Source organism: Tamandua tetradactyla, chromosome 13 (assembly GCF_023851605.1).
Source record: "Tamandua tetradactyla isolate mTamTet1 chromosome 13, mTamTet1.pri, whole genome shotgun sequence".
Lineage (NCBI taxonomy): Eukaryota > Metazoa > Chordata > Mammalia > Pilosa > Myrmecophagidae > Tamandua > Tamandua tetradactyla.
In genome coordinates, this window is record NC_135339.1 from 55957538 (window position 1) to 55984342 (window position 26805).

At 39.1% G+C, this 26805-nt stretch overlaps 2 pseudogenes across 1 annotated transcript; one reads left to right on the forward strand and one right to left on the reverse strand.

The window, feature by feature from the left end:
- Nucleotides 1–10087: 10087 nt before the first annotated feature.
- Nucleotides 10088–26471, reverse strand: LOC143653166 (cytochrome P450 2C18-like; annotated as a pseudogene). The gene is made up of 9 exons (XR_013161134.1): nucleotides 26359–26471; nucleotides 25659–25846; nucleotides 20661–20810; nucleotides 18407–18567; nucleotides 17029–17207; nucleotides 15448–15589; nucleotides 14812–14999; nucleotides 11467–11608; nucleotides 10088–10316 (listed from the first exon to the last, which is right to left on the reverse strand). The product of XR_013161134.1 is annotated as a cytochrome P450 2C18-like (transcript).
- Nucleotides 22719–23314, forward strand: LOC143653165 (rRNA-processing protein FCF1 homolog pseudogene; annotated as a pseudogene).
- Nucleotides 26472–26805: the final 334 nt, after the last annotated feature.

The window sequence follows — 26805 nt, forward strand, 5'->3', positions numbered from 1 at the left end:
AGAAAAGCAGAGTCGAAAGACTTCACAGGAAAGTCTTTCAATCTGTTGGGTTCACCCTTAGAAAACTGACACAGGTGACACTTTCCTCCTGACAGGAGGGCAATTTCGCGTGGGAAAATCTGGCTGGGGTCTATAATACTTAAGTAGACCCTCCTAAGGGTGGTGGGGAATGGCACCATACAGGCAAGGCCAGAAACAAGAAAAAAAACTGAAAAATTCTCCTCTGTTAAACAAAACCTAAGCTAGTGGTCCAGAAAAAGCTGAACTGAATGTCAAAGAACAGACAAACAACAAATTCATCCATCAAGAAAACTCTAGGCAGAAGAAGTGAAAACAATCTCCAGAATAAACTAATTAAGGTGCTTAAATGCCAAGACGCCAGCAAAAAAAACAAATCACACGGGGAAAATGGAAGATATGGCCCAGTCAAGGGAACAAACAATTCAAATGAGATACAGGATTTGAAACAATTAATTCAGAATATATGAACAAACCTGGAAAACCTCATCAAAAATCAAATCAATGAATTGAGGAAGGATGTAAAGAAAGCAAGGAATGAACAAAAGAAGAAATTGAAAGTCTGAAAAAACAAATCACAGAACTTACGGGAATGAAAGGCACAGTAGAAGAGATGAAAACAACAATGGAAACCTACAATGTTAGATTTCAAGAGGCAGAAGATAGGATTAGTGAACTAGAGGACGGATCATCTGAAATCCCACAAGTGAAAGAAAATATAGGGAAAAAATGGAAAAATATGAGCAGGGACTCAGGGAATGAATGATATTATGAAGCACACAAATATACAGGTTGTGGGTGTCCCAGAAGGAGAAGAGAAGAGAAAAGGAGAAAAACCAATGGAGGAAATTATCACTGAAAATTTCCCAACTCTTATGAAGGACTTAAAATTACAGATCCAAAAAGTGCAGCATACCCGAAAGAGAATAGACCCAAGTAGACATACTCCAAGACACTTACTAATCAGAATGTCAGAGATCAAAGAGAGAGAGAGAGAATCTTGAAAGCAGCAAGAGAAAAGCAATCCATCACATACAAGGGAAGCCAATAAGACTATTTGTAGATTTCTCAGCAGAAACCATAGAGGTGAGAAGACAGTGGGATCGCATATTTAAATTACTAGAAGAGAAAAACTGCCAACCCAGAATTCTATATCCAGCAAAAATTGTCCTTCAAAAATGAGGGAGAAATTAAAATAAAAAGTCACTGAGAGAATTTGTGACCAATTTCTGGCTCTGCCAGAATTAATAAAGGGAGCAATAGAGGCAGATATGAAAAGACAGGAGAGAGAGGTGTGGAGAAGAGTGTAGAAAGGAAGACTATCAGTAAAGGTAAAAAGAAGAAAAAGTAGATATGACATATAAAATCCAAAAGACAAAATGGTAGAAGAGAATACTTCCTGTACAGTAATAACACTAAATGGTAATGGATTAAACTGCCCGATCAAAAGATATAGACTGGCAAAATGGATTAAAAAACAGGACCCTTCTATATGCTGTCTACAGGAAACACATCTTAGACCCAAGGATAAACATAGTTTGAAAGTGAAAGGTTGGGAAAAGATATCCCATGCAAATAACAATCAGAAAAGAGCAGGAATAGTGATACTAATATCCAACAAATTAGACTTCAAATGTAAAACAATTAAAAGAGACAAAGAAGGACACCATGTATTAATAAAAGGAACAATTCAACAAGAAGACATAACAATCATAAATATTTAGGCACCAAGCCAGAATGCTTCAAAATACATGAGGCAAACATTGAAAAGAGAAATAGACACATCTACCATAATAGTTGGAGACTTCAATTCCCCACTCTCATCAATAGAGTGAACATCTAGACAGAGGATTAATAAAGAAACAGAGCATTTGAATAACACAATAAATGAGCGAGACATAACAGACATTTATAGAACATTACACCAAACAACAGCAGGATACACCCTTTTCTCAAGTGCTCATTGATCACTCTCAAGGATAGACCATATGCTGGGTCACAAAGCAAGTCTCAATAAATTTAAAAAGATGGAAATCATACAAAACACTTTCCAGATCATAAAGGAATGAAGTGGAAAATCCAAAATAAGAAGAGTGCCAGAAAATTCACAAATAGGTGGAGGCTCAATAACACACTCTTAAGCAACTAGAGGGTCAAGGAAGAAATTACAAGAGAAATCAGTAAATATCTCCAAGCAAATGAAAATGAAAACACAACATATCCAAACTTATGGGATGCAGCAAAGGCAGTGCTAAGAGGGAAATTTATTGCCCTAAATGCCTATATCAAAAAAGAAGAAAGGGCAAAAATCGAGGAATTAACTGTCCACTTGGAAGAAGTAGAGAAAGAACAGCAAACTAACCCCAAAACAAGTAAAAGGAAAGAAATAATGAGTATTAGAGCAGAAATAAGTGAAATTGAGAATATGAAAACAATTGAGAAAATCAACAAAACCAGAAGCTGTTGCTATGAGAAAATCAATGAGATTGATATACCCTTAGCAAGACTGACAAAAAGAAGAGAGAGGTTCCAAACAAATAAGATCAGAAATAGAAGAGGAGACATAACTACTGACCCCACAGATATAAAGGAAGTAATGACAAGATACGTTGAACAACTTTACGCTAATAAACATGACAATGTAGATGCAATGGACAACTTTCTAGAAAGGCATGAACAACCAACTTTGACTCAAGAAGAAACAGACGACCTCAACAAGCCAATCACAAGTAAAGAAATTAAATCAGTCATTAAGAGCTCCCAAAAAGAAAAGTCCAAGACCAGTTGCTTCACAGGTGAATTCTACCATACATTCCAGAAAGAATTAGTACCAATGCTGCTCAAACTCTTCAAAAAAATTGAAGAGGAGGGAAAGATACCTAACTCATCCTACCAAGCCAATATCACCCTCATACCAAAGACAAAGATATTACAAAAAAAAGAAAACTGCAGAACAATCGCTCCAATGAATATAGATGCAAAAATTCTCAACAAAATGTGAGCAAATTGAATCCAGCAACACATTAAAAGAATTATACATCATGACCAAGTAGGATTCATCCCAGATATGTAAGGATGGTTCAACATAAGAAAATCAATTAATGCAATACACCATATCAACAAATCAAAGCAGTAAAACCACATGATCAACTCGATTGATGGAGAAAAGGCATTTAACGAAATCTAACATCGTTTCCTGTTGAAAACCTTTCAAAGGATACGAATAGAAGGGAACTTCCTTGAAATGATAAAGGGAATATATAGAGCCCACAGTAAACAACATCATCGCTGGGGAAAAACTGAAAACTTTCCCCCTAAGATCAGGAACAAGATAAGGATACCCACTATCACCACTGTTACTCAACATTGTGTTGGAAGTTCTAGCCAGAGCAATTAGAGAAGAAAAAAGAAATACAAGGCATCTAAATTGGAAAGGAAGAAGAAAAACTCTCACTGTTTGCAGATGATATGATACTATATGTTGAAAAGCCACAGCAAAATTACTAGAGTTAATAAATGAGTACCGCAAAGTGGCAAGTTACAAGATCAACACTCAAAAATCTGTACTGTTTTGATACACTAGTAATGAACAGTGTGAGGGGGAAATCAAGAAAAGAATTCCATTTACAATTGCAACCAAAAAAATAAAATATTTAGGAATAAATTTAACTAAGGAGACAAAAGACCTATACAAAGAAAGCTACAAGAAATTCTTAAAAGAACTCACAGAAGACCTAAATAGATAGAAGGGCATACCGTGTTCATGGATTGGAAGGCTAAATATAGTTAAGATGTCAATTCTACCTAAATTGATTTACAGATTCAATGCAAGACCAATTAAAATTCCAACAACGTATTTTTCAGAAATAGAAAAACCAATAACCAAATTTATCTGGAGGGACAGGGTGCCCCAAATAGCTAAAAGTATCCTGAGAAAAATAAATGAAGTCAGAGGTCTCATGCTCTCTGACTTTAAGGCATATTATGAAGCTACAGTGGTCAAAACAGCATGATACTGGCATAAAGATAGGTATACTGACCAATGGAATAGAATAGTGTGCTCAGATACAGACCCTCTCATCTATGGATAATTCATCTTTGATAAGGCAGTCAAACAAACTCACCTGGGACAGAACAGTCTCTTCAATAAATGGTGCCTAGAGAACTGGATAACCATATGCAAAAAAATGAAAGAGGACCCATATATCACACCCTATACAAAAATTAACTCAAAATGGATCAAAGACCTAAACACTAGATTTAACTAAAACTGTTAGAAGAAAATGTAGGGAAATATCTTATAAATCTAATACTAGGAGGCAGTTTCCTAGACCTTACGCCCAAAGCAAGAGCATTGAAGAAATAAACAAATAAATGGGAACTCCTCAAAATTAAGCACTTGTGCGCATCAAAGAACTTCATCCAGAAAGTAAAAAGACAGCCTACACAGGGGGAAATAATATCTGGAAATGATATGTCAGATAGAGGTCTAGTATCCAGAATTTATAAACAGATTGTTCAACTCAACAACAAAAAGACAGACAACCCAATTACAAAATGGGCCAAAGACTTGAACAGACACTTCTCAGAAGAGAAAATACAAATAGCCAAAAGGCACATGAAGAGATGTTCAATTTCCCTGGCTATTAGAGAAATGCAAATCAAAACCACAATGAGATACCATCTCACACCCACCAGAATGGCCATTATCAATAAAACAGAAAATGAAAAGTGCTGGAGAGGATGTGGAGAAAGAACACTTATCCACTGTTGGTGGGAATGTCAAATGTTACAACCGCCGTGGAAGGCAGTTTGGCGGATCCTCACAAAGCTAAATATAGAATTGCTAAAGGAACCGGTAGTACCATTGCTAGGTATCTACTCAGAGGACATGAGGGGAAGGACACAGACAGACATTTGCACACCAATGTTTACAGCAGCATTATTTACAATTGCAAAGGGATGGAAACAGCCAAAATGCCCATCAAGCATCAAGAGACGAGTGGCTAAACAAACTGTGGTATATACATATGATGGAATATTATGCAGCCATAAGACAGAATATAGTTATGATGTATGTAACAACATGGATGGACCTTAAGGACATTATGCTGAGTGAGATTAGCCAAAACAACAGGATAAAGACTGTGTGGTCTCACTGATATGAACTGACATTAGTGAATAAACTTGAGAATTTCATTGGTCGCAGAGACCAGCAGGAGGTAGAGATAGGGTAAGATAATGGGTAATTGGTGCAGAAGGTATACAGATTGTGCAACAGGACTGAATGTAAAAACGCAGAAACGGACAGCACAATACTACCTAACTGTAAAACAATTATGTTAAAACACTGAATGAAGATGAATGTGAGTATGATTGATGGAGGAGGGCTAGGAGGACAAATGAAATCAGAAAGAAAGAAAGACAGACGATAAAGACTGAGATGGTATAATCTAGGAATGCCTAGAGTGTATAATGATAGTGATTAACCATGCAAATTTCAAAAATGTTTTTGCATGAGGAAGAACTAAAGAATGTCATTCCTGCAGGGTGTTGAAAATAAATGGTAAATAATACTTAAAAGTTTTACATTATATGTGAGACTAAAGCAAAAAATGTTTATTTGGTACAAAATTTGTATTTTGACAGGTGCATTTCCTAATATAACTTATGTAGACAGCTTAACTGAATACCAGAAGTACATGGAACCTCGAGTAGGGCATGAGATTTTGTGGGTTTGTCCAGAATGATGTCCCTAAAATTCCCAGAATGATTTGAACAATGAATAAAGAAGTATTTGCAAGGATCCCTTCAGGGAATGGTGAGAAAGGGGGAAAATTCAACTTCGCCAAGTTGAATTCTTGATATTCTCACAAGAAGGGAGGACAATCAAAGCTATAGGCTGAGCCCCATATCTTGGGGTTAGTTCGTATGAAACTTAACTCCACAAAGGATAGGTCAACCCTACTTGAAATTAGGCCTAAGAGTCACCCCCAAGACAAACTCTTTTGTTGCTTAGATGTGTCCTCTCTCTCCAGCTAACACAACAAGCAAACTCAGCAACCTCCCCCTGTCTACGTGGGGCATGACTCCCAGGGGTGTGGACTTTCCTGGCAATGTGGAAAAGAAATCCTGGAATGAGCTGAGACTCAGCATCAAGGGATTGAGAAAACCCCTAGAAGGAGCTGAGATTCAGCATCAGGGGATTGAGAGAAACTTCTTGACCAAAAGGGGGAAGGGTGAAATGAGACAAAACAAAGTGTCAATGCCTGAGAGATTCCAAACAGAGTTAAGAGGTTATCCTGGAGGTTATTCTTACGCATTAAATAGATATCACCTTGTTAGTCAAGATGTAGTGCAGAGGATGGAGGGAACTGCCTGAAAATGCGAAGCTGTGTTCCAGTAGCCACGGTTCTTGAAGATGATTGTCTAATGATATAGCTTTCACAGTGTGACTGTGTGATTGTGAAAGCCTTGTGCCTGATGCTCCTTTTATCTACATTATCAACAGATGAGTAAAATGTATGGAGTAGAGATGAATAATATAGGTACCAAATGTTAAAATAAATTTAGAGTGAAATGCTGGTGATTAGAGGCATGGGGAATATGGTATGTATGAATTGTTTTCTGTTTTCTTTCTATTGCTGTTCTGAATTGATGCCATTATTCCAAGAAATGATCATGATGATGAATATGCAACTATGTGATGATATTGTGAATTACTGATTATATAAGTAGAACAGAATGATCGAAGTTACGAATGCATGATTTGAGTTTGTTTGGTGTTTTTTGGTATTTAAAAAAAAAGTTAATAAAATAAGTTTACTGACTAATGTAGCATTAATGTAGCACAGCAACAAAAAGTTAAGTGCTCAAAACGCAAGTTTTAGCCAGGCAGTATATATGGCTGCTAGGAACAAAGGGGGAGTGTGGGAATGGGAAGACAGAAGAAGGGAGAGTGAGCTATAGGAGTTGTTTGGGGTGGGGTGTCCTTGGGCCATCTTTCATTGATTTTGCAAGCTGGAGAGGAAGGACAACTCTGCAGAAGCATGGCTATCTGGTGAAAATAAGCAAACTTGGTGTCCGCAGGACTTGTTTCTTTTCTGCAGGGGCAAAGGTCTAAGTAAGCCCCATGAAGGATTACTGCTGTGGTGGCCTGATGCCCAGGTCCACTCCTAAAAGTCTGTAACAAACCTGCTGGAGCCAAGGACAAAGTTTAAGAGATAAAATGATCTGCCAGCAGGGGAGGACTGTACTTACTGATGCAAAAGATTTTATCTTATACTCTGACCTTAGAAATATGAGCTGTTAGGCCCCTCTAATGGTTATACTAGAGACCTGATGTCCTCATACTATGGAATGTCTCTGTTCTAAAAATGTGCATAGTCTTGTGCACCTCTGTTCCCTTTGTGGAATGCTCACATCTGGAATCTTCTCCTATTCGCAACTCCCAATGAAATTCACGTCTGCGTCTGTGCCTGGCCTCTTTTTTCCATCTCTCTGCAGCCCAGGCCCATGGTCTGCAAGAACATGGCCTGGACCAGCACAACGGGTCCATCAGCCTGTTTTTCTGTTTCCTCTTTGTAGTTCCCGCATAAAAAGAAAGTTCAAGCATATGAAGTGGGTTAGTGAAGCTAACAACCATTCCATTTTCACATTCCCTCCATTTTTCTCCAAAAAGACCAAACACAGTGGGTTTGTGATTTTATACGCTGCTACCCAAAAGCTACATGGGACAGAGAAAGAGGTAGGTGGCTTTTAGAGGTGGGTGGCTTATTGTGTGATGAAGCTGGTGATGGTGAGGATAAAGACAGGTCTGAGGAATAGGAGAAAGACTAACATGATCAGCAGTGAGACAAGGGAATACAATTTGGAGGTGTTAGACAGACTGACTGATTGGTTCCTATATTTCTCTGGGGTTGCCTGTTCATACCGTGAAGCCATTTGTCTTGCTTGAAGTTGTTTTGAATGATGAGTGATACTTGTCTCGTGATATTGACCCAGGAGAATTTATAGGCAGCAGCGCAAATACCACCTTCTTCATCTGAAAGATAATCTAAAGCTAGTTGGTTATCCATAACTAGCCATCTGTTATTTGACAATAACATTTGATCAGACATAACTAGACACTTCTTGGCCATTATTATGTCTTACTTTATAGTACCTGGCTGACAGGGCTTCAAGCTTTACTGGTGACTAAAGTGAGTCATTTCCTGGCAGGCATAGGAAATATATGTTAACTTGGGGACTGAAAGAAAGAAGATTTCACCCAGATCTATAGGTATTATAAGTGAAATCTGGTGGTGAGTTGGCTAGGCTTCCTATCCTTGAGAGATTTTTAAAGACCAATCTGAGGTTCCTTATGAAAACTTCCAGTAAAACAAACTTAAAAAGGCCTAAGGGGTAAACCATATTCTTTGACATTTATGTAAATAATCAATACAAATCTAATGAAGCCTGTCTAGTTTTCTGACCAAGAATAATCTTACTTTGGTTATCTTTGATGAAAATGTTGAATTACAGTATCTTCCCCCAAAATATGTTCTTAATCAATTCCACTGACTATGAAGTCATTGCAAATAAGACATTTTAAAAATGTTATTTTTAATTAGGATATAGCACAACTGATTGAAGGCCTTATGAAGAGAAAAATCACAGGAAGGAGTAAGAGGCTGGAAGTCACCAAACGTGGAAGAGATCAGGGAGGACATTAGCATTGTCACGTTGGCAGAAAAGCCAAATACACAAGGATTGCCAATAGCCAGCCCAGATCACCACATTCTTAAGAAGAAAGCATCACCTTACTGAAACCTTGAATTTGAACTTCTCCCAGCCTCAAAATCAGGAAGCAAAAAGTTCCTGTTAAGCCAATCCATTTTGGGGTATTTGTGATTGCAGCCCAGAAACCAAACAGAGGTTGACTATAGAGAGAAATTTTGTTGCTTCAACAGAAAACTAAAGCACATTCTTGGGGGTTATAAAATTCAACTCCTGTTCATTGCCTTTCACCTATTTTGTGCCCCTCTATTAACTGCAGATAACTGCCTGGTTTATTACCTACCTATTAACTGGACCGGACCCTGTCTTCTTGCACACTGTGTTAACACTTAACGTCTCACTTCTTCCAGGTTTCTTGGATATCAGCTTACAACTCTCTAGAGGAATGTCCCCATGTATTCTCTCACCCTACTGAGAGAACATCACTGAGAACTAAAGTGTGACAGCCCATATCCCTACCAGGACTCTAGGTTGCCTTGCAGCTGACCTTGCCCCACGATTTGAAGAAGCACTGCAAGCTAAACTCAACAACTTAACATATACATTGAAGGTCTCATTACTGCATCAGACAAGATTTCTCCTCAGGAAGTTGTTTGACTGAGTCACTAAGGAAGACTAGCATCCCTTTTTGAAGAAGGCAGATCCTGAAGCAACTGACCATTATTGCTAATACTAAGAGGTTCAACTGGTTTTCTAGGAACAGCAGCATCAGAAATCCTCAGTGGAACATTTTTTGATAATGCTTCACCCCACTCAGATCTATGACCCTCTGAATTGTTCAGTGATAAACAAATATCATCATCTTGAACAAAACGGGAGACTTACAGTGTTGAATTTTGCCTGAACTTTGTGATCCAGGAAAACAGTGTAAGGTAAGAAATCTCCTACCTACTAGGTTACTAACTAAGATGGTCTTAACTTCTCCTTAGCTTACCTATTTTTTACATAAGTTTCTCCTTGTGTCTAGGCCCCTGACCTCCCTCACCTTGGCTTCTGCAGAATACACATACAACATGTTCTACCTGGCCTCAACAGTACACTCAGGAGATGATCTCCTTAATGGACACATCCTATTGCTTGACTTCCATCTTCAGTACTCTTCCCTTTGCTCATCCAGTTCTTGAAAACTGTCTAGCCTCCCACTCCAAGGGAACAGTGTTCTCTCTTTCTTGGTGAAAGAGAGAGTTCTCTAGAGAGAACTATCACTAGATAGTTAATGATGAGGAGAAACAGGGCAGGAAAAGAATCCAGAAAAGGTGTCCAAGGTAGTGGGAAGTACAATACCCCAGAGGAAGGGTAGCTGCAGACAACAGAACACACGCAGCTGGTCTCCCCTTCTTCAGGCAGGAATGAAGCAGAGCTGGAACAAGGGTGGCACTTGGACTATCCCAGTGGAAGCTGGGGTGAGGTCAATGTCCTTAGGCTCAACCCTAGATTTCAGGGTGAAATTCTGTAAAATGGTGGTCAGGAATAAAAACAGCTCCATGTGCTCTAGGCTCTCCCAGCACAGATTCGTTTTCCTATAAAGAAAACAAAAATTATTTTCTCTTTGAATCCTGTTTCTGAAATGGCACCAAGTGAATTCCCATAACTATTTCAAGAATTACTAGGTGAGTGTGTCAGTGGATGTGTAGATGGATGGATAGATGAAAGGATGCACTTCCTGACCTTACCTTCTGTAATATTTGCCCAACAAAAGGAATTTAAATAAACATTCACATAATGAAACTGTTCAGCTTTGGGGATTTGGGCTTTCCAGAATGACCCACATGTTGATCTGTCAAAGGGATGGAGCAGTAGACAAATGAAAGGGGCTGTGCAATTGTGTTTCTCCTTCTGTTTATGGAACAGATTTTAACAAAAGGTTCAAACCTCTCCTGTGATTGCTAGAGGTCTTGCAAACTACTGCACTCCCCTATTTAACCACTCTACATGGCTCTCCTTATGTGGTCTATACGATTACTTTCAATTGTGAGGCGTTCATATTCTGTCGCCCGTCTTAGAGTCCGTGCTCTTTCCTTCCACGCTTCCTACCCTCTACCTGCAGGTACAGCCACACTCAGCACTCAACAATTCCCAAATAAGGCAGCCAGTGGTAAAACTAATCTCATTCTGTTTCCTTTGGTTGAAATGCACAATTCCCCTTCTCTACCCCTGCATTCAGGACCCAGCTTCAATCATTTCCTTTCCCGTGGGAAAATCTCTCTAAATTCCTCTCACAGTAGAAACGTTTCTTCTCTGGGTTTTCTTCAGCTTCACATTAATGTTTCCATTGAAGCATGGATCAGCCCAAGACATAATCCTCCTGTTGTTTATCCTTCCCCGCTGTTGAAATGTGGCACCAGAGGGCAGGATCTGTCCCAGTTTTACTGGTATGTACAACATTGAGCCCAAATCAGGCATTAAATGCCATGGAATACAGGAGACTCCCTGGTCAGAGATTCAGTTACTCCAGACTCCTCCTGCCTTGCCTTTGTAAGAAATAAGGCCAGACCCTAAGGTAACACTGAACTGGTCCTACAACGAAGAGTTGTCATGAAATAAAAAAGAGCTGAGGCATTGGGAATGGTGCTTAGGATTACTATAGAGAGCAGTCCTCACCACCCCAGAAAACCCCTCCTTTTCTCCAAGAGATCTATTCTTTCAGATGGACAAAAGAATCAGTCTTGCCTGCTGAGAGAGCCATGAAGTAGTCACTCTTCTTAAAGTTTCCACTTTCATCCAGGAACTGGCCAGGGCCAAGCTGACATGGGCTGGGTAATTCTTTGTTGTCATGCAGGACAGAACTCAGTGACACTAAAACAGTCGTTCTCTGGAATGAACAGAGACACTTCATTATAAGGAGCACATGGAGCTGGAGGAATCACTGAAAATCACTAGCCCAATATCCTTAATTTATAAATAAGAAAACCTATTTCTAAGTAAAGGAAGTAGCATTCCCAACCCCATAGAACCATTAAGGACCAGAGCCTAAACAATATCCCAGGTATCCTGGGTTCAATTACAAAACATATTACCCAAACTCTCATTCTGCATCCCAAGATTAATTGATTTCTATAATGTCATACAGTCAATTAAAATAAGACTAATCAATCCAATATGGAAAAGAAAGTCTTTCAACAAATGGTGCCAAAACAATTCCATATCCACATCTTTAAAAAGTTTATCAACACATACCTGACACCATACACGAAAATTAATTCAAGATGGACCTAAACATAAAACCTAAAACTATAACACTCCAGATGAAAGAATTAGAGAATGTTTGTGAATTAGCCATAGACAAACTTATCTTAGGACACAGTAAGCAGTAACTATGAAGGAACAAATTCATTAATTAGACTTTTCCAAAATCAAAATTGTCTGTCTGCCAAAAGCTATTGTTAAAAGAAATAAGGTGGCTCAGTGGCAGAATTTTTGCCTGCCATGCCAGAGATGTAGGTTCAATTCCTGGACCCTACCTGTGCCAAAAAATAAAAATAAAAAATAGGTCAGGAACAAATGGGGAGAAAATATGCACAGTACATGTTTAACAAAGGATTGGTATCTAAGATGAAAATATCTCCTATAACTTAATTATAACAAGACAAAAAATTATAAAATGGGCAAAATGCTTGAAGAGACACTTCAGAAAAGAAGATATTACCAACAAGTACATGAAAAAATGTTAAACATCATTAGCCCTTAGGGAAATGGAAATTAAACCTTAGCAAAATGCCTCTATACACCAGCCAAAATAGCTAAAATCTAAAAGACTAACACCACCAAATATCAGGGAGGATGCAGAACCAGGACTCTCACATATATATTTCTTTAGTATACTGTCTGGTGTAGTCACATTTCATGATTTTTCCATGTTATTATCTCATAATTGCAACACCATTTGTTGGATTTGGGTTGTTTGTTGAATTTTATTTGTTTGTTTTTTTTGTTTTGGGGGAAGTGCATGGACCAGGAATTAAACTTGGGTCTCCCACATGGCAGGCATGAATTCGACCAATGAACTACACTTGCACCACCTGCCTATATACTTTTTCAAGTAAAAAATGGCACATCCAACTAGGAAAATTTCCTATAACTTTCTTAATAAAACTAAACATACCCCCAATGTATAGTCCAGTAATGCCAGGCTTGGTAATTAACCAAGAGAAATGAAAAATTGAAAGACATGAAAAAGAACAAATTATTCAAAATGTCCCCATTCTGGAGACAGTCTTGGTGTCCACCATCAGGAAAATGGATAAATAAATTGCAGTATATTTATGCAATGGAAAATCAATCAGCAATACCAAGACAAAGTATTCATGCATTCAATAATATGTATGAATCTCAAAACTCTTATCCTGAATAAGAAGCCTTACACTTCTTGGCTACATACTTACTGTGCTGATTTGAATCTCTTATGGACCCCAGAAAGCCATGTCTTTAATTGGCATTCAGTACTGTTGGCTGAGAGCATTTTGATTGTTCCCACAGAGATGTGACCCACCCAGTTGTGGGTATTAACTTTTGATTAGAGGGAGATGTGACTCCACCCATTCCAGGTGGGTCGTGATTAGTTTAATGGAATCTGTTAAAAGAAGAAACATTTTGGACAGAGTCCTTTTTAGAGCAATGAAACAGAGGCCACACAGCCCAAGATCTTGGGCTATGAACAAGGAAAGTGATCCCCGGGAAGCATCATGAAAGAAGAAATCAGGAGAGAAAGCTAGCAGATGCCACAATGTTCACCATGTGCCTTTCTAGTTGAGAGAGAAACCCTGAATGTCATTGGCCTTCTTGAACCAAAGTACCTTTCTCTGGATGCCTTAGATTGGACATTTCTATAGCCTTGCTTTAGTTGGGACATTTTCGTGGCCTTAGAACTGTGGACTTGCAACTTTATAAATTTCCCCTTTTAAAAGCCATTCTGTCTCTGGTACATTGCATTCTGGCAGCTAGCACAGTAGAACACTCACATATGGTAGAATTCTACTTAAATGAAATTATACAACTATTCTTTGGTTAAAGAAAAATCATGAAGGTCTTTGGGTAGAGTAGAGACCAAAAGAACGGGCATGAGGGAACAGTCAAAGATGGTAGTAATTTTTTCTATGTTTTGATAGGGTTCTGAGTAAAAACTGCTGTATACATTTGTCACAATTCATTGAAAGACACAAGTGTGGTTCGTGTAGTTCATGGCATGTAAATTTTACCTCAACAGTTAAAGAAAGGACTTCAAACAAATAGGGAACTGTACTAAATGATACCACACTGAAGTATGTACAGGTAAAATAAACTGAAGTCTTTAATTTTCTTTGCAATGCATCAAATATAACAATGACTGATGGATGCATATAGAAACAAAGAGAAATATGTGATAAAAACAAATATAATACATGTTAGCTGTAGGATCTGAATAAGAGAGAGCTAGATTTTCACTGTATAATTCTTCCAAAGTATCTGTTATAGTATATACATAATAAATTCATGGGGAAAAACTTTTAAAAAGTGATCATATTTTACATACTGTTTATATTCAGCTCTTTTCAGTTAGCATTGTAGCATAAACACATCTATCTTTCTATTAGGAAAGCTCCAGATGATCCTCCAAATAGCTGCAAAGTATTCCATGACATGGGTGTACCACAACTCATCATATCTCCAATTGTGAACACGTGGAATTGACTTTCATACATGCTAAATATGTGATTCTAAAATAAAGTGTAGTGGGTATATATTTTTCAACTTGTAAAATGCCATGTATTCAGAGGAAGGACAGTTAAAAGGCTATAAAAATTTAAGAAGTTATCAAGAGCTGCCATACTCAATAAATTCCAGGCACAATGAAGTTAAGAAACAGACCCTTAACCTTATACATCTGCCCAAACCAGTCTTCTAGCGATGTCCCCTCAGTGACTCACTCCTCCTTCCATTTTGTTATAGTTGAGAACTGACTGAATTCTTGCAATTATACTGTGCCAATGGGCACTTCAAGGGCATTTACAGGGAGTGCAGGAAACACACTAGACTCACCTTGGGGATGAGATACCCTCTAAACTGAGTGTCCTGTGTCACTGCATGGGGCAGGCTGGTGGGAAGGAGGTCAATGTATCTCTGGATCTCGTGTACTACGGAGTCCGTGTAGGGCATGCTGCTCCTGTCCTGCATGCAGTGACTGCAGTGTCTCCCAACCACACGGTCAATCTCTTCCGGGACTTTAGCTGATGAGACACAAATAAAAATTGATGGGAAAAGAAGAAAACACCACATTCTAAAGACTCATAATGCAGTGTCTGCATATTATTATTTTCAGATCAAGAGCTAAACTTAGCTTTTTAGGCAAGAAGGGGGTTCATAAGAGATACCCAGAACACATGCCCGGCAGAAGAACACCTGAACCTGGACTGGTCCTTTTCCTTACCAACAAATACCCCTTCCTACATCAATTTGTGCCTGCCCCAGGCTCTTTCCCTTGGAGTCAAGACCTGCATCACAGCTGAGAGAGTTGTCACTTTTCCTAAGACCCACACATTTTTTTTCTCTCTGTTCTAGTGTATCTTTGTCACCATTGGGAGCCACCGAAAAGATGAAGCTGGAGATAAATAAATTCACATAATGACTCTTTTCTACATTGGGACTACCATGACTTGCTCATTTCTACTGTCATACCTGTGACCTCTGGATGTTTCAGCAGCAGTAGGAGTCCATATCTCAGGGTTGTGCTTGTTGTCTCTGTCCCAGCCACAAAGAGATTATTTGCTGTGATTACTAAGTTCTCAATGAAAAATTTAGAATTCTGAATGTGCTTTTCCTAGGAATAATGTGATACAATTATTTTACAAATTAATTTGTCAGCATATTAAATAACAATTCATTTAAAGGTACTCAGGAGTGTAAAATTCAGCAAAGCTAAAAATTGGAGAATGTAATATGAGAAGGACTCCTGTTTTAGCCACTCTGCTGAAATTATCATTATTTTCTACATTACAAATCTGCATTTAAATCTTCTTTTTCTCCCACTCTTCTTTTGTCTTTGCAAATATTTACTTTTTAAAATGTGCTTTGTAATTATTTTAGAAGGACTTGTAATGGAAAGAGATAAATGTGTGTGTTCAACTGTTACATATTGACTGTAAAAATTAAATTTTAATTTCTCACCCAACTCTCAACACACCCTCACACACCCAGACTTGGTTTACATAATTAAATGTGATTATTAAATGATTAAATATCATTTCTGACAATGAAATAAAAGGGCGAAGACGTTGGTTTCCTACGTCCTCCTTCTTTCAACATGCATGTGAGGATGAAGGTGGGACAATATGCTAGGAAAGTTGGAGGAAAAGGGAAAGTATCCAGGTACCTGACCCTATTACTGAGGTATTGACTAGACTTGGGCATGTTGCTATGGGAGAAACACACCTAACACTCATGGAGTCTCTGGTTCACTTGACACCTTCAGAATCCAGCAAGCTAAGCAAACACCGTGTTATTTCAGCTTCTACCACATTCTCTGCAATCCCCCATCAGGATTTCTATCATGCCAAAATGAAAAATAATCCAGCTATCCCTCAAACTTCATTCTCCCAGACATCCATATCCTTCAGAACACCAGAAATAATTTTCCTCAAACACCTCCATGTTTATTCAAACTGTTATCTAAAAATAATCTAAGATTTCCAACCCAGTATTCAACTTTCTTCAAAAACACCAACCTCTGACCAAACTCCTATTTTAGGAAACCCATTTAAACCTCCCTCTTCCATCTCTTTGATAGCCGACACCTCTGGACCTCTATTGCCCATGCCACTGGAAATCCCCTCACCTGTTCCTCATTTTCAATTTACATCCTCATTTTCTTTCAATTTCCTTTCAATACCTAATCAAAGCTAGGGATATACAAGTAGACGTCCTAGGCTATGCTCATTGTTCTTACTCTCTGATACACTACCTCCACTCATCACTGGGTAGCATATTGAACTGCATTTCATAGTTATGCTCATTTCTCCTAAAGAGTACAATGTGCTTGATTATAACTACCTTTCTTCCATTTATTATCAACACATCCAGATTAGGCATAAGGATTCCTAATTTTTAACCATTCACATTTAAAAAATATGTGACCCATGGCACTGACCCTTCAGCAAGGTCTAACTACTTATCAAGTAGTGTTTACCAAGTAAGCTAAATGTACTGGACTTCTTAATGTATTATATAACCTTGATAGTCAACCATTTGTTCACATCCTACCTTTTCCATTTGGATCAGGAAACAATCAATGAAGTCTTGAGGATTATTAATATCAAGGGATTCTTGGTGCTCCTTTACTTTCTCCAAAATAAAATTATGTAAGTAATATTTATTTTTAAAATACTTGTTATGAATTCCTGGTAAAAAAAATATGTGATGATGGGAAATATGTTGCAGACCTAAAAGAGGAAAGTCATTTATTCAATGAAAATACATTTGAGCACAGCCGTGAATACTAACCATTATGCTAGGCAATGGCCTATTGCTTGAGAGAGAACCTCATACTATACACACAAAACAATTCTGTACACTGACAGAGAATTCAAGGGAGGAATCATACTAGATGATTACAGACAATGTCATTTCCTTCGATCAATTTTCACATTCCTGCATCGGCATTTTCACTGCAATCCTGAGTTTCAGGATGGTAGCAATTATAGGTGATCCAAATTTTGCAGATAAGGACAGAATAACACAGATTTGGAAATTTGTTATAGAGCACAAAATTGGTCACTTCTCCTTCTACTTCCACCAGGCTATCACTAATACCATAGATTAAAAATGAGAAGGGTCTAAATATATCAGAAAACGGAGCTCCATACTTTATACTTGAATTGGCCTTGGATCAAGAGATTAAGTGATTACTATAAAGTCACACCATTAATTGAGGTTTAGGGTGAGTGTGAGACATGGTATTTTAGCAGAGGGTAAAAGTGTGATATGTACCTATAATTAATACTCACACTCCACCACTTGAACATCCCTAACCCAGATTTCTGGACCCCTGGTAGCTAATGCACCAGTGGTAGCACGTTACTCTCTAATCATATTTTCATATTTATATAAGTACCTGTTGCCCCAAACTTCCCTTTCTTCCACATCACAAAGTAGGGTGTTGCAGTCCTGCATTACAACCAGGTAGAACATTGCCCCTGCTTCACAGTAGAAGAGTAAAGACGTCTGATTAGGGTACCTGTGAGGTGTTCACAGGGATTGGATGCTCACTGAGGACTACAGGCATGCGCCTGGAGAGCCCAGAGCCATCTATGTGGACATGGGGACAATGGACACAGTGAAAACATCACTAAATAGGGAGCCAGTGGACTTGGCTCCATCCCTACTTTCCACTCGAGCTTCTTGCATGACCTACCTTAAAACTTTGCTTAGCATTTCTGGGCATTAGTTTCTTCATTCATAATATTCAGGGATTGGAACAAATGATTACCAGAGACTTTCCAAGATGTATACTCTATCACTTTAAGCCCTGAGCAACATTTTGTTGTTCAGATACTGTATATCACAGCTTGGTCCACGAAGAATTTTGAACTTTCCAGTACAAGAGCATAAATAGTTCCTGAAGAAAGGGTCTTAACCTCACTTGGATCCATGTTGAGCTCACAATCTTGAAATTCTCATTGAATTTATCCAACAAATTAAGAAAACACTCATCATTATACTCAAAATGATTCTTAAAAATGATGAAGCAGATCACATTGCAGGGAGCACATGCTAGGATAAAAGTGGGATCACAGGGAGAACCTAAACAGAAAGAAATAGTGTTATTAATTAATACAAACAATAAATCGAATGGTTTTTTGAGATAACAGCACATTTAACTTTTAGAAGTTTTGAAGCCATTACCACCTGAAAATCCCATTTTTTAAAAGGGGCTATTAAATCAAACATATCCTTTTACCTGAATAACTGAACTCATTGTTCCATCCTAAACAACGTAATAATATTTTCCAAACATCCACTTAACCCATCTGACTTTCAGGAGTGAACCTAGGGTGAAATGAGTGAAGCATTCCTCTTGAGTACAAAATTTAAGGAGGCAACAAAATCTCACCAATTAAGAAAAAGCTTATTTTATGCAATATTTCAAAAGATCAAAATTAATGCCAAAATAAATGACAAAGTGAATAACAACAATTTTTTGTCTGTGTAATGGTCATATTTTTCATAAGATAAAGGTAGTTGCAACATTTCAAACTGAAAACTTGGTAAATGAAAATTCTCAATTTCAAGGTAAATATTTTATTTATAACAAAAACAGAATTGATCCTAATTTTACGTTCTTGAGTTTAAAGGAAGCAAATTCATCAATAATATTTTTATAAAAACCATTAACCATTAAAAAAATAACCATTAAAACTTGAATATAGGGGTGGACGTATTTTCTGTGGCTTCAGGCTCCAGTATGGCTCAGCCTGGCACTGCTGCCTTACTCCCACTATCTGTAACCCTGTGAATCTGCAGGCAAACCAAACACGTAATAAGTGAAGTTATTTCTAATATCCCTTATATGGATAAGAAGATGGCAGCAGAGGGAGCTACTTCTCCCACAAAAACAGCTCGCTGACAGGCAGAAACAGTCTGAAACAACTGTTCTGGGGCTCTGGAGGCCCGGGGAGCACTCCTCAGCACTCAGGGAAGAGCAGGACAAAGAAACTGAGAAACTGTGGTAAAACTGTGAGTAACTTTTACATAGCAGCCAGGAGCCCACACCCCACTCTTGAGGAGAGACAGCAGGGGTCTGGTCCCTGACTAGTTCTGCAGATGGAAATGGACATCAAAACCCTTTTCCCGAAGAATGGGCTGAGAGAGGGTATGGCTGAGCACTGATCATGGCTTTTGATCAGCAAATTGACTCTCTGGGTCTCAGCTCTGAACTGCAGTTTCAGTCCGTCCTACGCAGGGACCCGCAACCATTGTTTCAACCCCATCACTGATAGGAGGAAAAAGATGGAAGTTGACAGATGAGGACTTCCCAACACTGCAAAGTTCACTGAAGTCTGCCATCTGCTGGGCAGGCCATGAAAATGCAGCTCTGGGAAGCTGACCCAAAGGCTTTAAGGCCCCTTTCCTGACTCCGCCCAGGGCTTTCTGGCACTGATCTGTGTTCCCTTCATGGGTCCCTGCCCCTGCCTTAGCTGGGAAATCCTCCCTGGGAAAGTCCTCTCCAGGGTGACCCTCCTCCCACAATCTGCCCTCCAGGTAAAAGCTGCCAGAGTCAGACACAGTGAGTTGTTGTAAGTTGTCACATTGGTCATTATGTATGTGTATCTTCATTAATTTTTAAAGTTATCTTGAAATACCTGAAAAAGAACAGTAGTGAATAATTAAAGCACTTACATTTATTATTTTAAAACTCTACTCTACAAGGATATCTCTAACTTGTGGGTTTTTGAAGATCTGTGAGCTTAGAATGGTTTTTACATTTTTCAGGGGTATATTTTAAATAGTTACAGGTCCAACAGTTACAAAGTACACCCATGATATCCCTCATTTTGCCTCTTGGCTCCAAAGCCTAAAATTCTTACTTGCTGGCCCAGGATTTTGTTTGTCCCTATTTTTTGTGATAATGAAAATATATCTCATAATTTCCTACCATCAGGATATTTTGAGTTAAAAAAGTCAAAGCTTGGATAATGATGCAATTAATTGAGGCTTTTATATCCTCACTGTACCTACAATCACATGGGCACCCACGTAGAGAAGCTTCCTGCCCCCCAGCTGAGGGCTAACTTAGCTATTCCTCAGAAAGTTCAGCAGCTGCTGCAGTTCTTCCCAGGCCGTAGCAGAGGAGAGATGAGTGTGGTGAGGCAGTGACAGAGGAAGGAGTCACCCACCGTTGGTCTTCCTCAGCTCCTCCACAAGGCAGCGGGCTTCCTCCTGGACGCGGTCCTCGATGCTCCTCTTCCCCATCCCGAAATTCCGCAGGGTCATGAGCGAGAAGCGCCGCATTTGCTTCCACATTTCTCCACTGGTGAAAATGATTCCTACCAGGATGGGAAACAGGAGAAAATCCTCCCTCAAAGGTGTGGGGGTCAGAATAATGGCCCCCACATGTCTACCTCCTAAACTTGGAACCTGTGACCATGTTACCTGACATGGCAAAGGGATTTGCGGATCTGATTACGTTAAGGCCCTTGAGACGGAGAAAATATCCTGGTTTATAGGGTAGATATAATCATACGAGCCCTTAAATGAAGAGAGTTTTTGCCATTGTGGTTAGTAGATGTGTCTACCGAAATGTCGGATACATTCAGACTGTAAGATAAGAAATGTGTGAAGTTTTAAGCCACTAATTTTTGGGTAATTTGTATTAGCAGACATAGAAATCTAGTACAATGTGGTGTTTCAGGTAGGAGGTCCTAGGAGGGAAGACCTGGATGGCATGCCCATGGCCGACCTCTGCCAGTGATGCTCCAGTTGACATTTGTAATGCTCCCATCACCCACAATACACACACATACTACAGGAGGGATATTTCGTCCATTGGCCCATCTGAACCTCATCAAACCAACAGGCAGGCATTATTGTCCGATGTGACTCTGAGGCTCAGAGAGGTAAATGCCTGGCCCAAGATCTCACTGTGAGAAAAGCACCATCAGCTCTTAGACGAATTCTCTCCTGAAATCTGGTCAACCTGAAATTTGCACTGGCGGAGTATTTTCTGCAGGGAATTTTGCTGAGAAGGGGTAAGTTCTCTCAACTCTTCACAAAGACATTTTACTCGTACTCCATATTCTTCTATATCTTCTGCCTTGGAAGCTTCACAATCTAAAGAATGTGTAAGAGCCAAGTGAGCTTCCTTGAGGTAGGACAACAGAAGAACAGGAAGGTTTGCAGGACTGAGCTATGAGAACTCTACGGAAGAGCAACTGTCATCTCTTCTCAGCTGTGAAGACCTGGGTAGGTTCACAGGGATCCAGGTGAACAGTACAAACATCTCCAATATTATTATGTCCAGTTCTGTTCTGCCAACTAAACAGGGGTGTCTCGTTTAATCCTAGTAAAGGCCCTAGGAAGTGGGTGCTATTACTATTCCCATTTTTACATATGAATGTGTAAGACAGAGAATCATGAAGGAACTCACCCAAAGTTACGCAGCTACATACGCAGACCACATAGTCAAGGAAGCCATGTAGGTGGACTCGAGGGTCTGCCTTGTCAACCATGGTTATAGGATGCCAGTTCCAAAAGGAGGGGAAACTGCTTCATGTGACCATTCAGATAACCTGGTCCCACATCCGCCCTAATCTGGACTGAACAAATACCCATTTTAAGAACTCTTAAGGCTTCTTGCTGTGGTCCACTCCACATGGTAATTTTTATTCATCTTTTCGTAATAGATGATTTAAGACCAGGACAGGGAAGTTCTAGGCCTTAGTGTAATTGGTGTAAATAATTTCAGTGTAAATAGCGTGCAACTATCAAGGCTCTGTTTGTTCCATCTAGAGGCAGGAAGGGGTCCTTAAGGGAAGGACAAGGTAGACTACATCCTTTCTGAGGTCATGCCCCACCATTCTTTACTTCTACTTAATCCTCTCCTTCTACCTCTTTATCCTTATCCCTAATTGTCCAAAATTAAAAGCTGAGTTATATTTTTCCATGTTTCAAAAGGATCCAATGATATCTAGTGGAAGATGTCAGATCAGGAAGCTATAGGACTCACTCCTCCTACAAAAACAGCTACTGGACAGTCAGAAACCATCTGAAACAACTGCTCTGAGGATCTGGAGGCCAGGGGAGCACTCCGCAGCATCCAGGGAAGAACAAGATGAAGAGGCTGAGAAGCTGGGGTAAAAAAAAAAAAAACTGAGTATTCAAAAACAGCATGTGAATGGCTAAAAGGGTCGCACCGTGGGTAATTCCAGAAATGAGAGTGAGAGTGCGCCATGAACATGGGTCAGCAAAAGATAACAAGCAAGCATGCGACCATGAAACAAATGCTTAGTCCCAAAAATCAGAGGCTTAAGAAAAGGACAGATTATAACCTAAAAACAAAGAAAGGAAAGATCCCAGAGCACTCAAGAAAAGAGAAGTGCCCCAACACGCTTCCGGCTTATTCTTCCAATACAATACACAGCTGGGCCCTCCTCACCACATCCTTGTCCATACCAATTTTATCAGCTTTTCCATTAAAGCCGAACTGGATTTAGTGCAGTCAATGATGGACTGTTTGTATGCCAAGTGTATCCTTCGTATAACTGACTGTGTAATGGCTGAAACTGAGAAATTGGGACAGAAGATTCGAATGGCTCTAAGGATCACTAAGGATCCAAAATCTGAATGACTGCCATGCACACATAAAGGAACCTAGGCAGATGACTGCTTAGTACAGAGAGTAACTCAGCACAAGGGTTATATTATGGCCACAACTGTCTGGGACTTTAAGCAAAGAATACAAAAGACGCCCTGAGTGCCTATCGTGTACATTTCTAACCATAGGTACAACATCAAATGGATGCCAGATGATTAGGGAGCCCCTCGATTCTAGTCCCTACAAGACAAAGTGTCTCTGCCTTCGTTCAACTGACTTTCTCTGTTAGTAGTTCATTAAACATACTGTTATGAGCTAATTGAGTGTTATGAAATGGGCTCACTTTTTGATGCTGTTTTAAAAGTATTTTATATCACTTAAAGATTTGTTGCATTTTTTTATAAATCAGATGCTCGAATGATTGTTCAGATCATTTGATGGGCTTTGATTTATATTTGTTTATTCAACAAATATTTATTAGGTCCCTGCAAGGTGCTTAGTAAGATATGGCCCTGCCCTCAAGGCTCAATGTTATAGTGTGGAGGAAGAACACATAAACAAATAAATAAATACAGTAAAATAGTGAGCTAGGGTAAAAGTGTGGAGGGGTAGGATACAGATACATAAGCATGGAAATAATGATGTCTTTCTACTTGGTTGTGATGGGATAGAAGAAAGACCAAAGGTGGTGGTGTTTTGATGATTCAATAGGTTATTTTGGAGTTCTCTGTGTGGGGTTGGTATTATTTTTGCAACTGTCCTGTAATTTTGAAAATATTTCAAAATAAAAATTTTTTAATGAAAAAACAAAACTTGAGTAACTTTCTCAAAAGGGGTGTCTGGTGGCCATTCACCTCCCTCAAGGTGAGCCACTTTGGGTCTGGCCCCTGGCTGGCTGCTACAGATGGAGAAAGACCTGGAAGCTCCTTTCCAAGAATAAGAATAGAGTTGTGTGTGTGGCAGTGGAGGGAAAGTATAGATGGCAGAGGAAAAGGTATCTGAGGACTGCCATGTGCTGGGCAGGAAAGGAAAGTGCAGGCAGCCTACAAAATAGGAGAAAATATTTGGAAACCACATATCAATAAGGGTTTAATATCCAGAATATACAAAGAAATCCTATAACTCAACAATAAAAAGACAATTCGTTCTAAAAATGGGAAAAAGGCTTGAATAGACATTGTTCCAAAAAGCAAATACAAATGGCTAAAAAAACACGCAAAAAGATATGCAATGTAATGCGCTAATAGGGAAATAAAAGTCAATACCACAACGAGTGATCATTTCACAATTACTAAAGAGACCACTATTGAAAAAAAAAACAGAAAACTACAAGTGTCAGAGAGGATGTAGAGAACTCATTCACTGCTGGTAGAAAAGTAAAAAGGTGTACACACTGTGGAAAACAGTTTAGTATTTCCTAGGAAGCTAAGAATAGAATTGTCTTATGATCCAGCAATCAGGCTACTAGGAATACACCCAGAAGAACTGAAAGCAGAGATGTGAACAGACATTTTCACACTTACGCTCATGGTGGCATTATTTGGTGTCCATCAACCAATGAAAGGATAAACCAAGTGTGGTACATACATGCCATAGAATATTACTCAGCTGTAAGAAGGAATGAAGTCTTGATTCATGTGGCAACATGGATTAACCTTGAGAACACTATGTTGTGAAATAAGCCAAACACAAAAAGACAAATATTGTGTAATTGCACTACCTTGAACTTATTATAATAAGTAAAGTTACCGAGTTAGAGTCTAGAATAAAGTTTACTAGGAGATAGAAACTCCTAGTAAACTTTAGAAGTATGGATAGAGAATATGGATAGAGACTGGGAAACTGATGTTCATTTGTACAGAAATTCTAATTAAGTTGACTGTAAATGTCTGGAAATAGATAGGAGTGATGGAATGCTATTGGAAATTTAATTAACAGCACTGAACTATGTGTATGAATGTCATCGAAAGGGTAAGTTTAGGGTCATGTATGTCATTAGAAGGAAAGCTAGAGGATAAAACATGGCACTGTAGAGAACAGTGAGCCCATTGTGGATGATGACTCTGGTTAATAGTACAAATAAAGAATGTTCTTTCACGAACTATAACGTGTCCATCACTATTACAAGGTGTTAATAATACGGTAGTATATGGGAAAAATATGTCCAATGTAAACTATGGACTATAATTAAGAGTAACATTTAATATTCTTTCATCAATTGTAAAAAAGTTACTTAACAATGCTAAGTGTCAACGATAGGGTAAAAGGGATATGGAGTTTTTCTTTCAGAGTACTGAAAATGTTCTAAAATTGATTGTGGTTATCCATGCACAACTCTGTGATTTTACTGAGAGCTGTCCATTGTACACTTTGGATGGGTTGCATGGTATGTGAACAAAACTACCTATTAAAAGATCTTTGGAGAAAAAAGAAAGAAAGAAAGTAAAAAAAAAAACAATCAGTATTCAAATAGTGAATGCCTTCTGTGGTGTGGTATTCTGATATTTGAACATGAATTTAATCTGGTCCTTTGTAGGCTACTATCACACACACACACACACACACACACACACATACCTACCAAGTCCTTGATGACCTTTTTCTAACACTATGAAAGATCCCCTTCCAGAAAACTCCTCCCCATGGTCAATCAGAGCTTCCTTCACGGCTTCATTCCCATGCAACACCACGGAGGGCTTCATGCCCAAATGCACTGGGAACACGGGGCCATAGACTTTGGCTAGCTGGGAAACCAAACAACTGGGGAAACTTTAATCACACCGATATTTCTTTGGCCTGGAATGGATGTATGTAACTCAGATTGATATCCCTGTGTACCACTGATTCTTAATCTGCACCCACAATATCAAACATTTCTTGTATATATAGTCCCCATAATCTGGTATTCATGGGATGCCCAGTGTGTGCTAGACTTAAGTCTAGGAACCTCTTACAAACCCTATTCCAACCACGCTTTTAACAAACTCTCAAGATAAGGTTATTTATCCCCATTCTACATATGACAAAACTGACATTCAGAGAGTTTATGGATCTGACCCAGGGCCACAACTCTAAAAAGTAGAAAAGCAGAATTCAAATCCTGTTTGGCCCAACTAAACTAATGAATGTGTCATCTCCTGGTGCCTGCCTGGGAACCAGTGCCCAAGCTGACAGTCCAGAATCATCAGGAAGGGCTTTCAAAATGCGTGTTCCTGGGCTCTGGCCCTGGGAATTCAGATTCAGTAGAGCTATGATGATCTACTGAAGGGCTCCCTCCTGGCCCCACTCCTCTTCCAATTATTGGAAATCTCCTCCCTTTCCCATAGCTCTGTTTCAGGTGTGAAAGGAGGAGCAAACACGAGAGACACAGCAGTAGGACCAAAATTGGATTCATCTGAACGATTTCTTCCTCCTAAGGCAGCTGATAAGCTTGGAACTGAATGCCTTATAAACACCCAGTGCCCCCTTGACCTGTGCTCTACTAATCATTGCAGTGGCTCATCACCTACATCAACTTAGGTCTTTTCCAAGTGGACTTTGGCTGGCTATGAAATATCAAACTAGTGCATCTCTACGATTTGGAGGAATTATAAAGTATAGAAGATTTTAGTTAAGAAAGAAAAAGAAAACCTGTTTTTCTCAGAAGAGAGGTTTCAGTTGAGTGGATGTTCTTGAGTTGCCCAGATACCTGCTTTCAAACACCCAAATATCGCAAACTTTTCTGAAAC